General features: G+C 39.8%; 1 long non-coding RNA gene across 1 annotated transcript in view; it reads right to left on the bottom strand.

Annotated features, from left to right (window-relative positions):
• Positions 1 to 14741, bottom strand: part of LOC140323988 (uncharacterized) — a 430128-nt gene extending 415387 nt beyond the window's left edge. The window contains exon 1 of the long non-coding RNA XR_011919468.1: positions 14424 to 14741. This is a non-coding gene — a long non-coding RNA (uncharacterized lncRNA). The remainder of the gene's footprint in view (positions 1 to 14423) is intronic.
• Positions 14742 to 15325: the final 584 nt, after the last annotated feature.

Here is a 15325-nt window from a genome sequence, read left to right on the forward strand (position 1 = left end):
TGTCCCATGTACCCCCCCTGTGTTCCTCCTTCATGTTCATGTCCCCTTCCCATGATCATGTCCCCCTTCTCTGTCCCTCTTCCATGTCCTAAGTTCCCCTCCCCTTTCGCACTCCATGTCCCCCTTTCATGTCCCCCGTATCCTATTTCCAAGCCCCTTCCCACGTCCTATGGCCCTCCACCATGTCCATGCCTACCTTCCCTGTCAATATCTCCATCCAATGCCCATGTCCCCCCTCGTGTGTTCCATGTCTCCCCTTCCATGTCCATGTCTCCCTCCCATACTGATGTTCCCTTCCCATGTCCCCCTCTTATGTCCCAAGTCATCCTCCTAAGTCCCCCTCCCATGCCCATGTTCCCCTTCCCATGTTCTATGCCCCCCCACCATGTCCATGCCCCCACATATGTCCCAAGTCTTCCTCCTATGTCCCCCAGTCATGCCTCCCTTGTATGTTCCCTATATGCATGCCCCCCTTGCATGTCCCATGTTCCCCTCCCATGTCCAAAGTCTTCCCCCTATGTCCCCCACTCTTGCCCCCCTCCCATGTCCCATTCCATCCTTCCTTCATTAATATGCTAATTAAAACAATAATTAAACCCTTCTTTTTTCATTAGATATATTATTTTAGATCCAGTAACATCATTAGGTCACACTTCTTCTCTAAGCAATACTAATCTAAGCAACTCTAATCATGGCCAGTGTGAAGGGCCAGCAGGGTGCTCTACATAGCTTCTTGAAAACAGGAAGCTGTGGCAATAACCACTTGTAAAGCTGAGCCTCTATGATTGAAAAGAAAATGAAATACAATGAATAAAAGCGGCGGACCAGGGACAGTCAAATCAATTATTTGGTCTCTGTGCTTCTCTCTGCAATGCAAACAAGTCAATACCAATGACAAAAGCTTTGTCAGACAAAGGAATCAGAACCCATTCAGCATAGTTTCTGATATTGTGATCACTATGACACCAATATATTTTAGTGATCACCTGACATTGCCAGCTGCTGCAGGGTTATCATTGGATCTCCTAAAAAGAGCAGAAACTGAAATCCACATTTGGAAGATTTTTCCGGACTTTCTGCCCAGGTGAAAAAAAAAATATTTGGCTGTTCGTAAACTTCTCCTGATTTCCTGTTCTTCTGAAATATTAAGAAGGGGGAAGGGATTTTCCCAATAGGCACCCAGACAGCAGTACAAACCTAACACTCTTTGCTCTATTCGGAACTAGACATACTAAACATTGGCTGTAATTGTACTCAGAAGAATTACAAATGCAGCCAAATGTGCAATTGACCTTTCACACTAACGGTGCTGTAAATACATGCAAATACAATGTAGAATGAGTTGTGGTACCTGCTGAGATCTGTCCAATTCCTAAAAATGCAAATGAGGTCCCCTGGCAAACCTGACAAGCACAATCATCCTTGCAGATGTTTTAGACATGGCCTGTCTCTGGGGGGGAGCAAGGGAGTTATGGAAATTTATGTATCCCCTGCAGCTCTGTTCAAAAAATAGATATAGATTGTTTTCTATTGGTGCAGAAGAATGGGAACTCTCTGTATGCACATCGCCATCTAGTGGTGGAGGGGGGGAACAAATGGTGTAAGGGAGGCGAGAGATGCAGAATTATGTATAATGTGATAGGGCAATTTTGTCAAGTTAAGGCCCTAGATTAGAGTTCTCTTCTAGGCGTCAATTCTTACTAAAAAATATACTTCATTTGCTGAAAATATAGCTAACAATGGTATTACAAATGATGGCATAGAGATCAGATTGGTGGAGCAACCAACACATATGAGATACCAGGTGCAGATTTTGCAAACTTTTGGATTGGCTGATGCTTCAAAGGCAAAAATAATTGAGAACCTCAAAGACCATCTCCTTGCAGATAGAAACCCGGGAAAGAAAAAGCTGCACACTTCTAGTTGCAGCTTCTGAGTCTTCCCAGGTGTCATTGCAAAGGCTGATCAATGTTGTCAATGACCTCCCCAATGATCTCTGGGCTATTACCGCAGTGCAGGAATTTCAGCATGTAAACACTGAGGGGTCATTGAAACTTACGCCACTGGTTGACATGCCTGATAGTGGTTGTTGGATAATTGCGATTGGAGTCTATTCCGACTCAGATGGGACCTATTCCAATCTTAGACTGGAAGTCAGTCCAACATTACAGATTAAACTTCTGAATTTGTTTGGACTTCTTGACCGATCCAACTACTGTACCCCTGGTACGTGGTGAATATCTTTTCTCGTTTACCTCGTCATGAAATGCGGCTTCCAAACAAAAACCATAGGCTCCCCAATAAAACCCCATATCCCTTTTTGTAGAACTGGATGATGGGGGAGACCTTGCCCTTCAATATTAAATGAAGATGTGTGGCCTGGTATAGTACAATAGTGGATGGCACAAACTCACTGACCTCCAATTTTTGGCCACCAGACCACATGGTTCTGGGTAATATTTAGCCCCATGTAAAAAAAAAAATACATACAGATTTAACACCTCCCCTAAAAATGTTAAAAACATTATACACTTCAAATATTACCCTTTAACCCCATTGAGCTTTTTTTAAAAAGGTTTTTTTGCAGCGGTAAAAACCCCACAAGGCACTGCTTGCACCTATATCTAACTAGGAACATTTCTCTTTGTTTTCCGACCTGTAGCCATGCCAGAAAGTTATGGAAATCCACTTTTAGGTCAATTTTACTTTTTATTTTATTTTTTTTAGTGCATTGCATTAAATATTGTTTGTATGCTTGTATGTGTAATGCATTACCTTGCTTGTGTTACACCTGGCCCGATTTTTTAAACACAGTGCACCACAATGCATATTAAGATGATTTGTACATTGTGGAGCCTTACAACGCACATAAATTATTCTGCTTATTCTAATTTTACAATGAATGACACCCCAACACACTAATGCATGTAGTATGCAAAAATGAGTTTTGTGTAAATGGCAACACACATCGGCAGGCAGGTATGATCCTAGCCATAGAAAGCTTCCATCATCAAAATGCCTGGAGCTAAGGAATTTAAAGCAAAACCAAAATCTCAGGTCAGGTCAGGATGTTGTAACATGGACAAATCCCGTCTAGGCGAAAATTTCTTCAAACTTTCGATGGCTCCGCAAAATTTCGGCGAACCAATTTTGGGAAACCATTGGAAGATCGAGGAAATTATAGCAGGAAGGAATTTCCTGGGAATCCTCCTGTTTGCGATCCACGTGGCACTGGAGGTTAATTAACCTCTAGTGCCGCGGATCGCACACTGTTCTAAAATCAGAGAGATTTTTTTTATGTTTTCTTTGAATTTTAAAATTCGGCCTCGATCTGCGAATTTACCTGGCTCTTCTCGCTTAAAAATTCGGTAAGCGAGAATGGCCGAATATGATGCGAGATCGAGTTTTAAAAACTCGCTTGCTCATGCCTAATCCCGTCATCCTGCATTGAGCTGTGCATTGGAAAAAAACAACCTTCCTAATTGCCATTTTTATATGGGGAACTATCGTTCCTCTGTAAGTCTAAATTGCATCAAGTTTTTGACCAGGAACTATACTTGGGGCCCCATAAGTATGTTGATGACCACTATACTAACCCTTATATTCAAAAACTTTAAAAAAGTTGTGACTTAACATACATAACCTAAAAACTCTAATTGACGGTCATGCTTGTTCCCTTCCTAGTCACCGACCAAATATCTAAATAATGTCAAATAAATGTCCTTGCTTGCATATTCATTAGAGGTTGGTACCAAGCAATTAACATTTGCAGAAGCAGAGATTTGCATTGGCAGCCTGTATGCCATCTTATAGGTTTCCTTTGATATCTTCCTGAATTCTAATTGCTTCACATGAAGTTGTATCCAGGCGCCGGAGCAATAACAGGAATACCAAAATCTCTTCTATGTGATGAAAGAGCACTTGCTACAGAAGGATGTGGAACGCGGTGACCGGGTGTTCTGCATATGGGCGTACGTACCCTCAAAGTGGGACAAGCTGACCCAGATGGCTACACGAAGCGTCTAGAAATAGAAAAGTCCTAAACAATCTTTCTAGTCAGGGTTGCAGCTGGAAAGCTTTTCATGCAAGCTCCCTGCTTATTTTTTTCTCCCTGCTTTTAATCTACCGACATGCAAAATGCCGCATTACTGACACCCTTACTTGCCGAGAGCAATTTAGCCCACCGGAAGAGCCGAAGAATAGCTGAAATAACCAAATTGCTCAGGATTCTCTCCTAACACAAAACACTCATTTACGTAGAAGAAAAGGCGCACCGTGGTGTGTTTCTGTACATCCAGCCACGCTCAGAAGATTATATCACATCACTCCGTTTACAAAAAATTAGCTTTGATTTTTCTTTTTCTCATAATTCCATTGGGAAGTACAATAAAAGACAGCAATACGAGTGATGAGATGCTGCAGATTAGATGTTTGTTATAGATGAATAGAAGAAATATCCACGTCGCTTCAAGGAAACCGGTACTGAGACAAATATGGAGGCTGCCAGTCATGGCCTCTTTCTGGCAATGCTGGCCTCCATTTGGCAATGCTGGCCTCCATTTGGCTATAATGGAGATATGGCAATGGTGGTGGTATATCACAGTGACTGTAAATAGAACAATAACGTGCCTACCCTCATCATTCAATAGATCAAAAAACAACAAAGACAGAAATTTAAGCAGGGTTTTTCGGCACAAACGATGTATTCAACATACATTAACAAAATTTGTGATAGGGTTTGTACATTAAAAAATACCACTATACCACTGTCTTCTCCATTTGGCTATGCTGGCCTCCTTCTGACTTTGCCGGCCTCCTTCTGACTATGCCGGCCTCCTTCTGACAATGCCGGCCTCCTTTTGGCTATGCCGGCCTCCTTCTGGCTATGCTGATCTCCTTCTTACTATGCCAGCCTCCTTCTGGCTATGCCCGCCTTATAAAAATGTTAAATGCCTGGCTGTATTTGGCTTCAGTATTTGGAGACGCTGACCTGGGGCAAGACCTAGATAATCAGAGTCAAGTCAGAACTCCTGAACATGAATATTTGTATTTAAAGTGGCTCCTTCAGAAACGTTACAACTCTGCATGTAAAATTCCTTATAGGTCACAAAATACACTTGTACCTGATTATTAAACAATCATTCCTAAACTAAAACTAAGTGACCTTGCATCAGCTGCCTTCACTTGGAAAATGTACTTAGTATGCTGCAGGCAAAAGGAAGAATATCCTCAATCTCCTCTATCTCAGTCCTATAATAAAGAATTCCCAGGCCACTATGAAATAACAAAATTGATGTAATAGTGAAGTAAAATGCAGCAAAATCTTACTAAAACTTGAGATTGAGCTGTACAGTAAGGGATCAGTGACAGCTACTGCTTTGACTATTTATGTAAATTTCAGGCTGAGCTATTGATCTCTATACACAGCATTTTTTTCAACCTGTGGTATTAGGATGTGAAAACAAGGAATTAGGAGTGAAACAAGGAAAGGAGCTCTAGATAAATGACTAATGTCAGGGCAGCACCCTCTGGCAGGCAACACCAGATTACCCAGGCATGAAATATGGTAACCCCCGTTAAGAGAACACCAGGTTAAGGGCCCCAGGCTCTCCCCAACAGGTGAGTGAAATAGATGGCAGCCAGAGATCAGGTACTGGGTAGGCAGGAATGGCTGTAAGGGGCGTAAGCAGCTGGCCAAGGTCAAGAGCAGGTAGCTGGCAAAAAACAAGGTTGAGGTGGTCCAAGTTCAGGGCAGACGGAAGACAAGAAGCAGGGTCCAAGTTGGGCCAAGGTCAGGTATCTAAAAAGTATAGCTCATTGAGGATTCAGCAACCTGAGCCTGCAACCAGAGAGGTCCAGCAGCCAATTGTAGGACAGGATCACAATCAGGATCTGCTCATTGGCTGCACACTCCCCGGTCAGCTTCATGCAGTGTGCTGGGGATGCAGAAATTTACAGAATAAGAACGACTAAAGGGATGAAAATGGTAACAACTACACAACATTCGTATGCAATAATATTTAAACCTGAATACAATGGAAAAGATAGAACAAAACATTTTAATGATATATTGTACTGACCAAAATGGAAACAAATAAAAGCAATAGTTAGGAAACTAAACAACCATGATGGATTGCTGGTCTTCATTTCCAGATGGCCACTTAGAAATCTATATAGCACAAAAGTACAATAAAATAAAAATATAAAACATAAAATAAAATGGCTTTTATATAAATGTTACCAAAATAACCTAAAACTTGAATTTAGTAAAAAAATATTTAATAATTTAACTCAAATTCAGTGTTGTAGGAAATGATGATATAAAATGCATTCCGTTCCGTCTCTCTCCTGACCAATATAAAAGATAGATGGGCTGGTTGCATAAGCACTCAGAAAAGATAGTGACATATGGCAGCGGCTAAAAATAAACATTTACACTGAAAATTCTCAAGCATGTGCCAATTATTTGTTCCCACCACTTCATGGTGTAAAACATGCTCAGATCCATTAATACGTCTCTATGTAAGTAGGGAGTCAGATCACAATGTCAAAACCAATGTGGTGCCTATGTGAATGGATACTGCACTGTGTGTTGTGACCTGGGACTAATAGCACATAGTCTATGGTAGTGATTCCCAACCAGAGTTCCTCCAGAGATTGCTAAGGGTTCCTTGGGAAATTAGAAATTTGCACCAATGATCATCTTTGGCTATCTGTAACATTCTTCCCAATGATCAGCGATATGGAGGTATTCTGACCACCACAATAATGTACTGTGAGTTTAGGATATAGTGATTACAGAAGGGGTTCCCCCAAGGTAAAAAGGTCAAGAAATTCTGGTCTACGGACTGGTTCCTGGTGTAGTTCTGCAATCCCCCCACTCTCCGACTTTGGCCTTTGGTGCCACAATCTGCAACCAGCAAAGGTAGACTGCATACCAGTTAAAAATCAGCAGCAAAATCCTTACAGGCGAAATATTATATATATATATATATATATATATATATATATATACATACTGTACATTATATAGAATATATTATATAAGCAATATAATAAAAAATAAATACTATGTATAGATACAAATAGATGTGTAGATACAAGATATATCATAGATACAAAATAACAGTTTATTAAAAATACATTACTTATATTGTTATCATATAAATGTATATACTGTTTTGTTTATTAAACTGTTTTTTTGTTCCATCTTCAACATATTTTTAGCATATTTTACAAATAGATATTTAATGTATGGCAAAGGAATCCTAGAGCACTATGGGCTATGCAAAGAAAAAGCATTTGGGGTTCAGCTTGCTTTTCAGCATCCTTTGTCTAACTAAAACCTGCAGGAAGACAAAGTAGCTGCAAAAAAAAATTCCTATTGGACAAATTTACCCAAATTTACACATTTTAACCATCCACTTTAAAACTTTAACCCGAAAACAATTAGAATCGCATCTAACCTATCATACCTTCTATGCTTAGAAATAGTAATATAGACATATACTGTATATTTTTTTTTATATAAAATATTATAATAGATATTAGACCATATAATAAAAAATAATACATAGCTAATAAAAAGGCCAGTAGTAAAAGAAAAAAAAAACATTGATACCCATGCAAAATCTAATGCCATGGAATCTAATGTAATATATACATATATATCGCTCTTTCTTGATATAAAATAAAATATATAAATATATATATATATTGTATGACTCATTCAGCAACATATGTTTCACTTGTTAAATAAGTAATTAGAGGTAATAAGTAATCATTTTTCTTCCTGTCCTCGCCGACAAATCATTGTATCTGTCAAAATGGTCAAGTTCCAGAAAAAGATTAAAGCGACGGCTGGAGATCCATAGTAAGCATTACATTTTAAAAATACTGTAAACTAGGCCATCCCCAAGCTTTGTATTTCCGGTCTATTTATAACCAGATGGAAGAATTATGATCCAGCTCACATATAGTTCAAAAGCTTCATATGTATGGCAGGACATAGATGTAGAAAATAGAATTATGTCAATGGAAGATTGATACCATTCCCAGCCTTGTATAACAGGACACTACAATTTTACAATTCAGAAGTTTTCCTACTTACCAATTTATTTGGAATTTTTTTTGTTTAAATTTTGACTATTATTTTTATAATAATAACTTTGTAGATAGAATTTGCTAATTTAGATGAGGTTTTAATAAGATTTATTTCACTGATGAAAGTGTATCCTCTCCAGTCTTGGAGAGCGTTAATAAATCAGGACCATTGGAAAAGTTTCAGCACTATGGTACCGTGCCGTGGAGCCCATTTTAGGGCAATGCCTTGCTACGAACCATTGCCCTCCCGTAATAAGTGAAGGTTTTATTATCTTGTCCATTGGGATGAGTCTTGGCATTCTTGGTGAAATGTTTGGTTTACCATGGTTATCATTGGGTCCATTCAGATGAGAAAGATGGACCCCATTTTTGGACACAACCCTTGCTAAAAAACCTCCCCTAATCATTTAAGGGTTTTTGCAAAAATTCCATTGAGAACATCATATAACATATCAAGAAAATATAGATTCTAATAACACTGATATACTCTGACAGTCTGATTCACCAGTAACAGGTATAACAGTAATAATAACCAGGAATAGGCACTGTATTGACAATGACATTCACCAGTAGAGATTCATTTACCAGTAACACATATAAAAGGAATTATACCCAGTAATTGGTTCTGTACTAACAGGGATATTCGCCAACAGCAGGTCCTGCAGTGACCGTGACATTCACCCAGAACAGGTCCCGTAGTTACAATGAACTTCAGCAGTAGCATGTCAATCAGTGAAAGTGACATTAACCAGTAATGGGATATTACCGAGTAGCAGTGACAACAACATTCACCTATAATAGTTCCATTAGTGGCAGGAACATTTACCAATAGCTGGTATAGTCTGATATATTCACCAGTAACAGGCCTCTTAGTGACAATGATATTCATCTGTAATATGTAACTTAATCATAGTGACATTCACCAATAACAAGACACCTAACAATAGTGACATTCACCAGTAACAGATCTTCCAGTGACATTCACTAGTAACAGAACCTAGAATGACAATGACATTTACCAATAACTGGACCCATAGTAACAATGACATTCACCATTAACAGGACCCATAATGACAGTAACATTCACCAAAAACAGGTCTAATGGGTGCAGTAGTGACAGTGACATTCACAAGTAACTGAACCCATACTGACAGTGACATTCACCAATACTGGACCCCTAGTGACAGTGACATTTACCTGTTATGGATCTCTTAGTGTCAGTGATATTCACCAGTAACAGATCTCCTAGTGACATTCACTGGTAACGGGTGCTGTAGTGACATTGACATTCACAAGTATTTGAACCCATAGTGACATTGACATTCACTTAAACTGTTCTCCTGGTGACAGTGAGAGTAATAGGCACCTTAGCCATAGTGACATTCACCAGTAACTGGTGCATGTGAATCTCCTGTCGGGGACCTGATAAGAAACTCCTGGCTGAGTAAGTCCCAGAGGATTTCCAAGCCTTCCAAGACGTTAGCACTACCTGGAAGTTTAATGGTTGGCCAAGCTTTCAGGCAGAGTAGGAGAACCGGTAGCCGCCATAGGGCTGAGCACATTCCTCCAGATGCCAACACTAACCCCAATTATCCTAAATCTGCCGCACGTTTATGCCGTGCTACATGCTGGTCCTAAGACCTCAACTCCAGGCTAACTCGATTTCTACTTTCTAAATCAGAGCTGTGACCACAGGAGGTGCAGGAGGTGCAGGAGGTGTGTTCCACTAAGCTGCTTATACCCATAACAAAACGTAATCTCTTAGCCAAAGAATACATCAAATAACCAAAAACAACAAAACAACCTAATAATGAAAAAGATCAAACTTGTTCAACTGGATTTTCCACTTTTGTTTTACGAAATTGACCATTTGTTCACCCATTTAACACAAACAATGAATAAATATATGACTGCCATAACAACATAATGAATATATAATAATAAAAAATATAAATATAATAAACATCCAGCAAAGGTTTCCCCTCATCTGCCAGCCTGAAACACAGCTTGGAATTTTGAGCTTTTACATCCAGCAGTGTGAAGGAGATGTTCTGTGCATTGAAGGGCATGGAGTCAACTTGTGACCACACAGCAGCTTCAGGATATAAGCCGGCCGCACAACATTCTATATTTAGAAAGACGTTCAAATAATATATGCATAAAAAAATGTATAAAAACCAGCACTCACTGATCATCATTTCTATTGTGATAGGCACACAAACATGGAGTCACGACACTATCCACATAGAAAACACAACGCCTTACTAGATCCCAGTCCTCATTTACTGACGCGTTTCGCTCTGCCTAAGGGCTTAACCCTGGAGATGAAATCTAATGGGCTCACATAGGATTCCATGTATATACTGTATATATAATAAAGAAAAGAGTGGGTGGGAGGCTTTAGTGCTGAAGGGGAAGCTGAATCTCCATCCAGAGATTAAAGCTCCAACATCTAGAACAACCGAGAGCATCAATGGAAATGTATTGTGTATTTTTAACAAGTATATATTGTTATATATCATTACAGTTTTTTTATTATTTACTATAATTTGATATGATATATAGATTTGTTATATGTATGCTCATATGTAATAATGAAATATTTGTAGATACAGTTGGCCATTACACTATTACAACTGGCACTTAATTAAAGCACTCCTATGGGCTGTTTTCTGTCCTTTCAGAGGGCGTAACAAATAAAGAAATAAAAACACCTCTATGGCTATAATACTTGATATCTCCTGCAATACCACATTTCACCACAAGATGCTCTCAGTTCCCCAGGGTAAAGACACTAAGCACTGACTTCCTAGGTTTTTCCCATGTGCTGGGTGTCATGGCCCCACCCCCGGAACATGGAACCTTGCATTTACAGAGTATAAAGGCAGAAAACAACACTTATCAAGGCAACATGTCATCATACAAGCCACCAGAAGACATCAGATAAAGGTAAATTGTTTTCAACTCTTATATTGTAAGCTTTTCTGGGCACGGTCCACTCCTACTTCTGTGTCACTGTCTATACATATCCTAAAACTCCTATTTAATGTACAGCGCTGCGTAATATGTTGGCGCTATATAAACACTATTTATTATTAATAATAAATATAAAGAAAGTTACATACTACCAACACGACTTATAGGGGTCCTCTAGGGGGTTGGGGAAGAACTAAGCCAACAGTCGCAACCACTGGGATAAGAAATCAGCCACACAGGGGGAGCATTGTATTAGAGATTTCGCTGACTTATAGTTGTGTTTAGGAGAAAGAGCAGTTAAGCACAACTTTGCTACATGGCATGCAGTGAGCACAAACAGCTGCCCAATATACAAGTGTATAGAATTCAAAATGTAGATAGAAATAATAGATAATGATAGATAGATAGATAGATAGATAGATAGATAGATAGATAATAGATAGATAGATAGATAATAGATAGATAGATAGATAGATAGATAGATAGTAAGCTCTTCGGGGCAGGGTCCTCTCCTCCTGTATCACTGTCTGTATTAGTCTGGTATTTGCAATCCCTATTTTATGTACAGCGCTGCGTAATATGTTGGCGTTATATAAATGTTTATTAATGTTAATATTATTATTAGATAGATAGATTGTAAGCTCTTCAGGGCAGGGTCCTCTCTTCCTGTATCACTGTCTGTATTAGTTAGTCATTTGCAACCATTATTTAATGTACAGCCCTGGTAATATGTTGGCCCTATATAAATGTTTATTAATAATAATAATAATAATAATAATAATAATATTAATATTAATAGATAGATAGATAGATAGTTCGATAGATAGATTGTAAGCTCTTCAGGGCAGGGTCCTCTCCTCCTGTGCCACTGTCTGTATCTGTCTGGCATTTGCAACCCCTATTTAATGTACAGCGCTGCGTAATATGTTGGTGCTATATAAATGTTTATTAATAATAATAATAATAATAATAAAAAACATGTTAATAGATAGATAGATAGATAGATAGATAGATAGATAGATGTAGTACACACAGTATAGAATATATCATAAAAAGTAATAATTTGTCATGTATTATCACTTTATATAATAAATCCCAAGTCTTCATGTGCACTATAACTATAGTCAGATCTTTGACCTCCTGTTACCTTTTCGTAGTGGCTGATTGTTCTACGCTATCAAACATTTTAGACTAAATGAGGCTTACGAGTGACAGTTGGCAGCATATACAGGATTACTAAACAGCAAAGTCAACTGCACATTAAAAAAAAAAACTCCACATCCCAAACTATAATCATACACAAATCTGGCCAACCTCTATAACTCTGACCTATTTACAGAAATATAATACAAATCATAAATTCGGTTGGGTAGCCCTTTAAATAGGTCCTCCAATGCTATGCAATGAACAGTTAACCCTGGACCAGGCGTACGGACGGACGAGCTTGGGAATACGAGTTAGGTAAACAGAAGGAATAGGTAGGAAATTGCAGAATTATGGAAATTGCGTTGCCCCGTCTCCAACCATCGTAAAGCAATGAGCCTTCACCAACGTTGTACTCAGCTGATGACGAGTGATGTGCTTTGCACTTTCCCTTTTGTATTGCAGATCAATTCTGTGCATTGCTATCTATGCCGCTAGGTTGTAAAAGACGCCGCCGTATAATGTACAGGTATTTATTTTCTTCTTTTTTACATTACCACCATCTCAGCTTTGCAGTATGAAAATCACACATAAAAAATATTGCAAAAGGGATTCATAACTTATAAATTGCAACAGTTTATTATTTTATTTTTTTGGGGGGGTAGGCTGGATTTACAAAAAGCTACTTTACAAGGTGCGGTCAGTTTGCATGCGCAAAATCCTTACATAACCATCAGGATACTGAGGTCACCAACAAACATTATTTCACTTGTCATCTGCAAAACTAGAACACTGCTCGGATAATTCAGTGTAGGCTAATTGCAAACCTTTGACTGCAAATATGAGCAATGTCTGGCTTAGAGGAACATGATGGAAATGTAGTTCTTTAAAACATGGAGGGTGTGTTAAAAAAAAGGGGGTCTGTTAAGTACTATGGGTAGATAGGGTTTTGGATAGATTCCATCATGCAATTAAAAAAAGCCTTGTGTACATCTGGCGTCATATGGCACATAAGCAGCGTGCACCCATTCCATGCCCACCCTTTATCGGCCCGGTCGGGCATTGGCAAAAAGGTTAACTACCTAAACCTACTTCCATACCCACAAGGCCTGCAGAACTGAACCAGTTAATCAACTGCTGGTTTTCTTGGCACCCATAACCTCTACTCTATAAAACACTGAGCCAACAGCATTAAAAACAGGGACCCTAAAGCCCCCTACACCACATTTTCCATTTTCTGCACCCCTATATTTGCACCAATGGGGGTTTCTCCAAATGTTTCCATTAGGATAGGGGGTTAAAAACAAAGCAGCTGAAGAGGTTCAGGGACCATTTATGGAGTCTCCTGTAGGCTGGAGATGGAGTAAAATGCCAAGGAACCCATCCACAGCCGTAAATTGTGCCTAAGACGTAGACGGGACATTGAAAAATTAGCCTACTTGTCTTTCAACGGTAGGCTCAGGACAATCTGCTAGACCCACAGCACACACACAGATCCAGGAGGAATACAAAAACACAGACAAGTCCAAATGCAAAAAAAAAAAAAAAGATTATATCCCAGCAGACAATTTGGCTTCCAAAATACAAGCTCTGTCTTGTTTCATGCTTTGCAGAGCACCGTGCAATGGGTCTCTACCAGGACTTAGTGCACCCAAGCAGCCAGATACAACCAACAAACTGGCCATCGATAGGGGCATCTTTTTGCGATTGCACGAACAGAGCCACACACGTGCTGCAAACGATTTCGCCTTTCTCCATCGGTCATAGATGTTTTAATAAAAAATGCCGGTTAAACCCAACCTCACTAGTCGGTGGAGGTAGCTTACACCTCGCCTTAAGCTGCCCACAGAACATGTACATACTACCATGCAACCGGACTACCCAACCGGTCACGACACAAACATGCACGCTCGGTCAAGTTTAACACCCAAAGGGCTGACGCGAACGACCACGGGGGAAAATCTATTTGGGACAATTGATTCTTTCACCCAAGGTCGGTCAACCAGTGTTAAAGAGCGGGGGGTATGATCTGGAGAGGTCGTATGCAGCCGTATAGTCGCCCGTAACCGCCAGGATCAGATGACCGCCTTCTCACGCCTTTGGGCACCTTCAGCTTTCGCAGCTGCCCTTCCAGATTCTGCGGTTTGCTGGATCCACAGACTGAGATGCAACGAAGCGACACTCTTGCAGCAAACACTTACCGTATTCGGGCTTTCCATGGGATCACGCCGTGTTCTTCCGTTGCATCCAAAACTGGTTAAGTCAAAGCGTTCTCTCTCTCGTATTCGCTCTCTCTGCAAAGACACAGCAGCGATGTCCTGGTTTCCTTAACAAACAACGTATTCCCCCTTTTGTAGACCAGCCCAACGTACAGACAGAAGGATGGAGGAGCCTTGTTATCCACAGTGCTCCGGATTCCGCTTGATTTTCCTTTTATTCCCCATACAAACGTCCATATCAGCTGAAGCACACACAGGTGACATGAATGGGAAAAGAGAACCAATCCTGCAATGCCTGAGACTGACAGGCACACATGCATTCAAAGGCAGGCGGTACCACTGGAGGAAGGAAGGGAGGGGAGAGGCTGGATGAATCTTTCCATCCTTTAGCCATGCTCGGCTCTCCTCTCCGGAGTGGAACCCACCCACAGGTTGATCGTTCCCATCCCCGGCGTTCTCCTTTTACTATATTTACTGTATGCTACATACATGCTTACAGAGGGGCTGGAGCTCCTCCAAGCTTACCTGCCTCAACAAGTTCCCATCACAAGAGAAGAAACAATGTAATACAATGTCATTGTCTCATCATTTCTTCAGCAGCTCATGCAATTTACAGCAAATGAGAGAATAAAAAGAAATATCATAAAAAAGGGATCTGCTTACCGTGAACATTGACGAATAAAGCTGAACGCTGGCTGATTGTATTTCATAATACACGGCAATGGTTAGGAAATGATATTATAAGATGTAAAAGGAGGAAAGGGGTTAATGGGAGGGGGGGTTAATGACATGAATTCCAGGATATAATAATCGGCATAAATAAATGATGTTATATGTAATGTGAATGTTTCATGGTATGTGATCAGAAATAAATTAGAGTATAA

This window comes from Pyxicephalus adspersus, chromosome 1, assembly GCF_032062135.1.
Source record: "Pyxicephalus adspersus chromosome 1, UCB_Pads_2.0, whole genome shotgun sequence".
Taxonomy (NCBI): domain Eukaryota; kingdom Metazoa; phylum Chordata; class Amphibia; order Anura; family Pyxicephalidae; genus Pyxicephalus; species Pyxicephalus adspersus.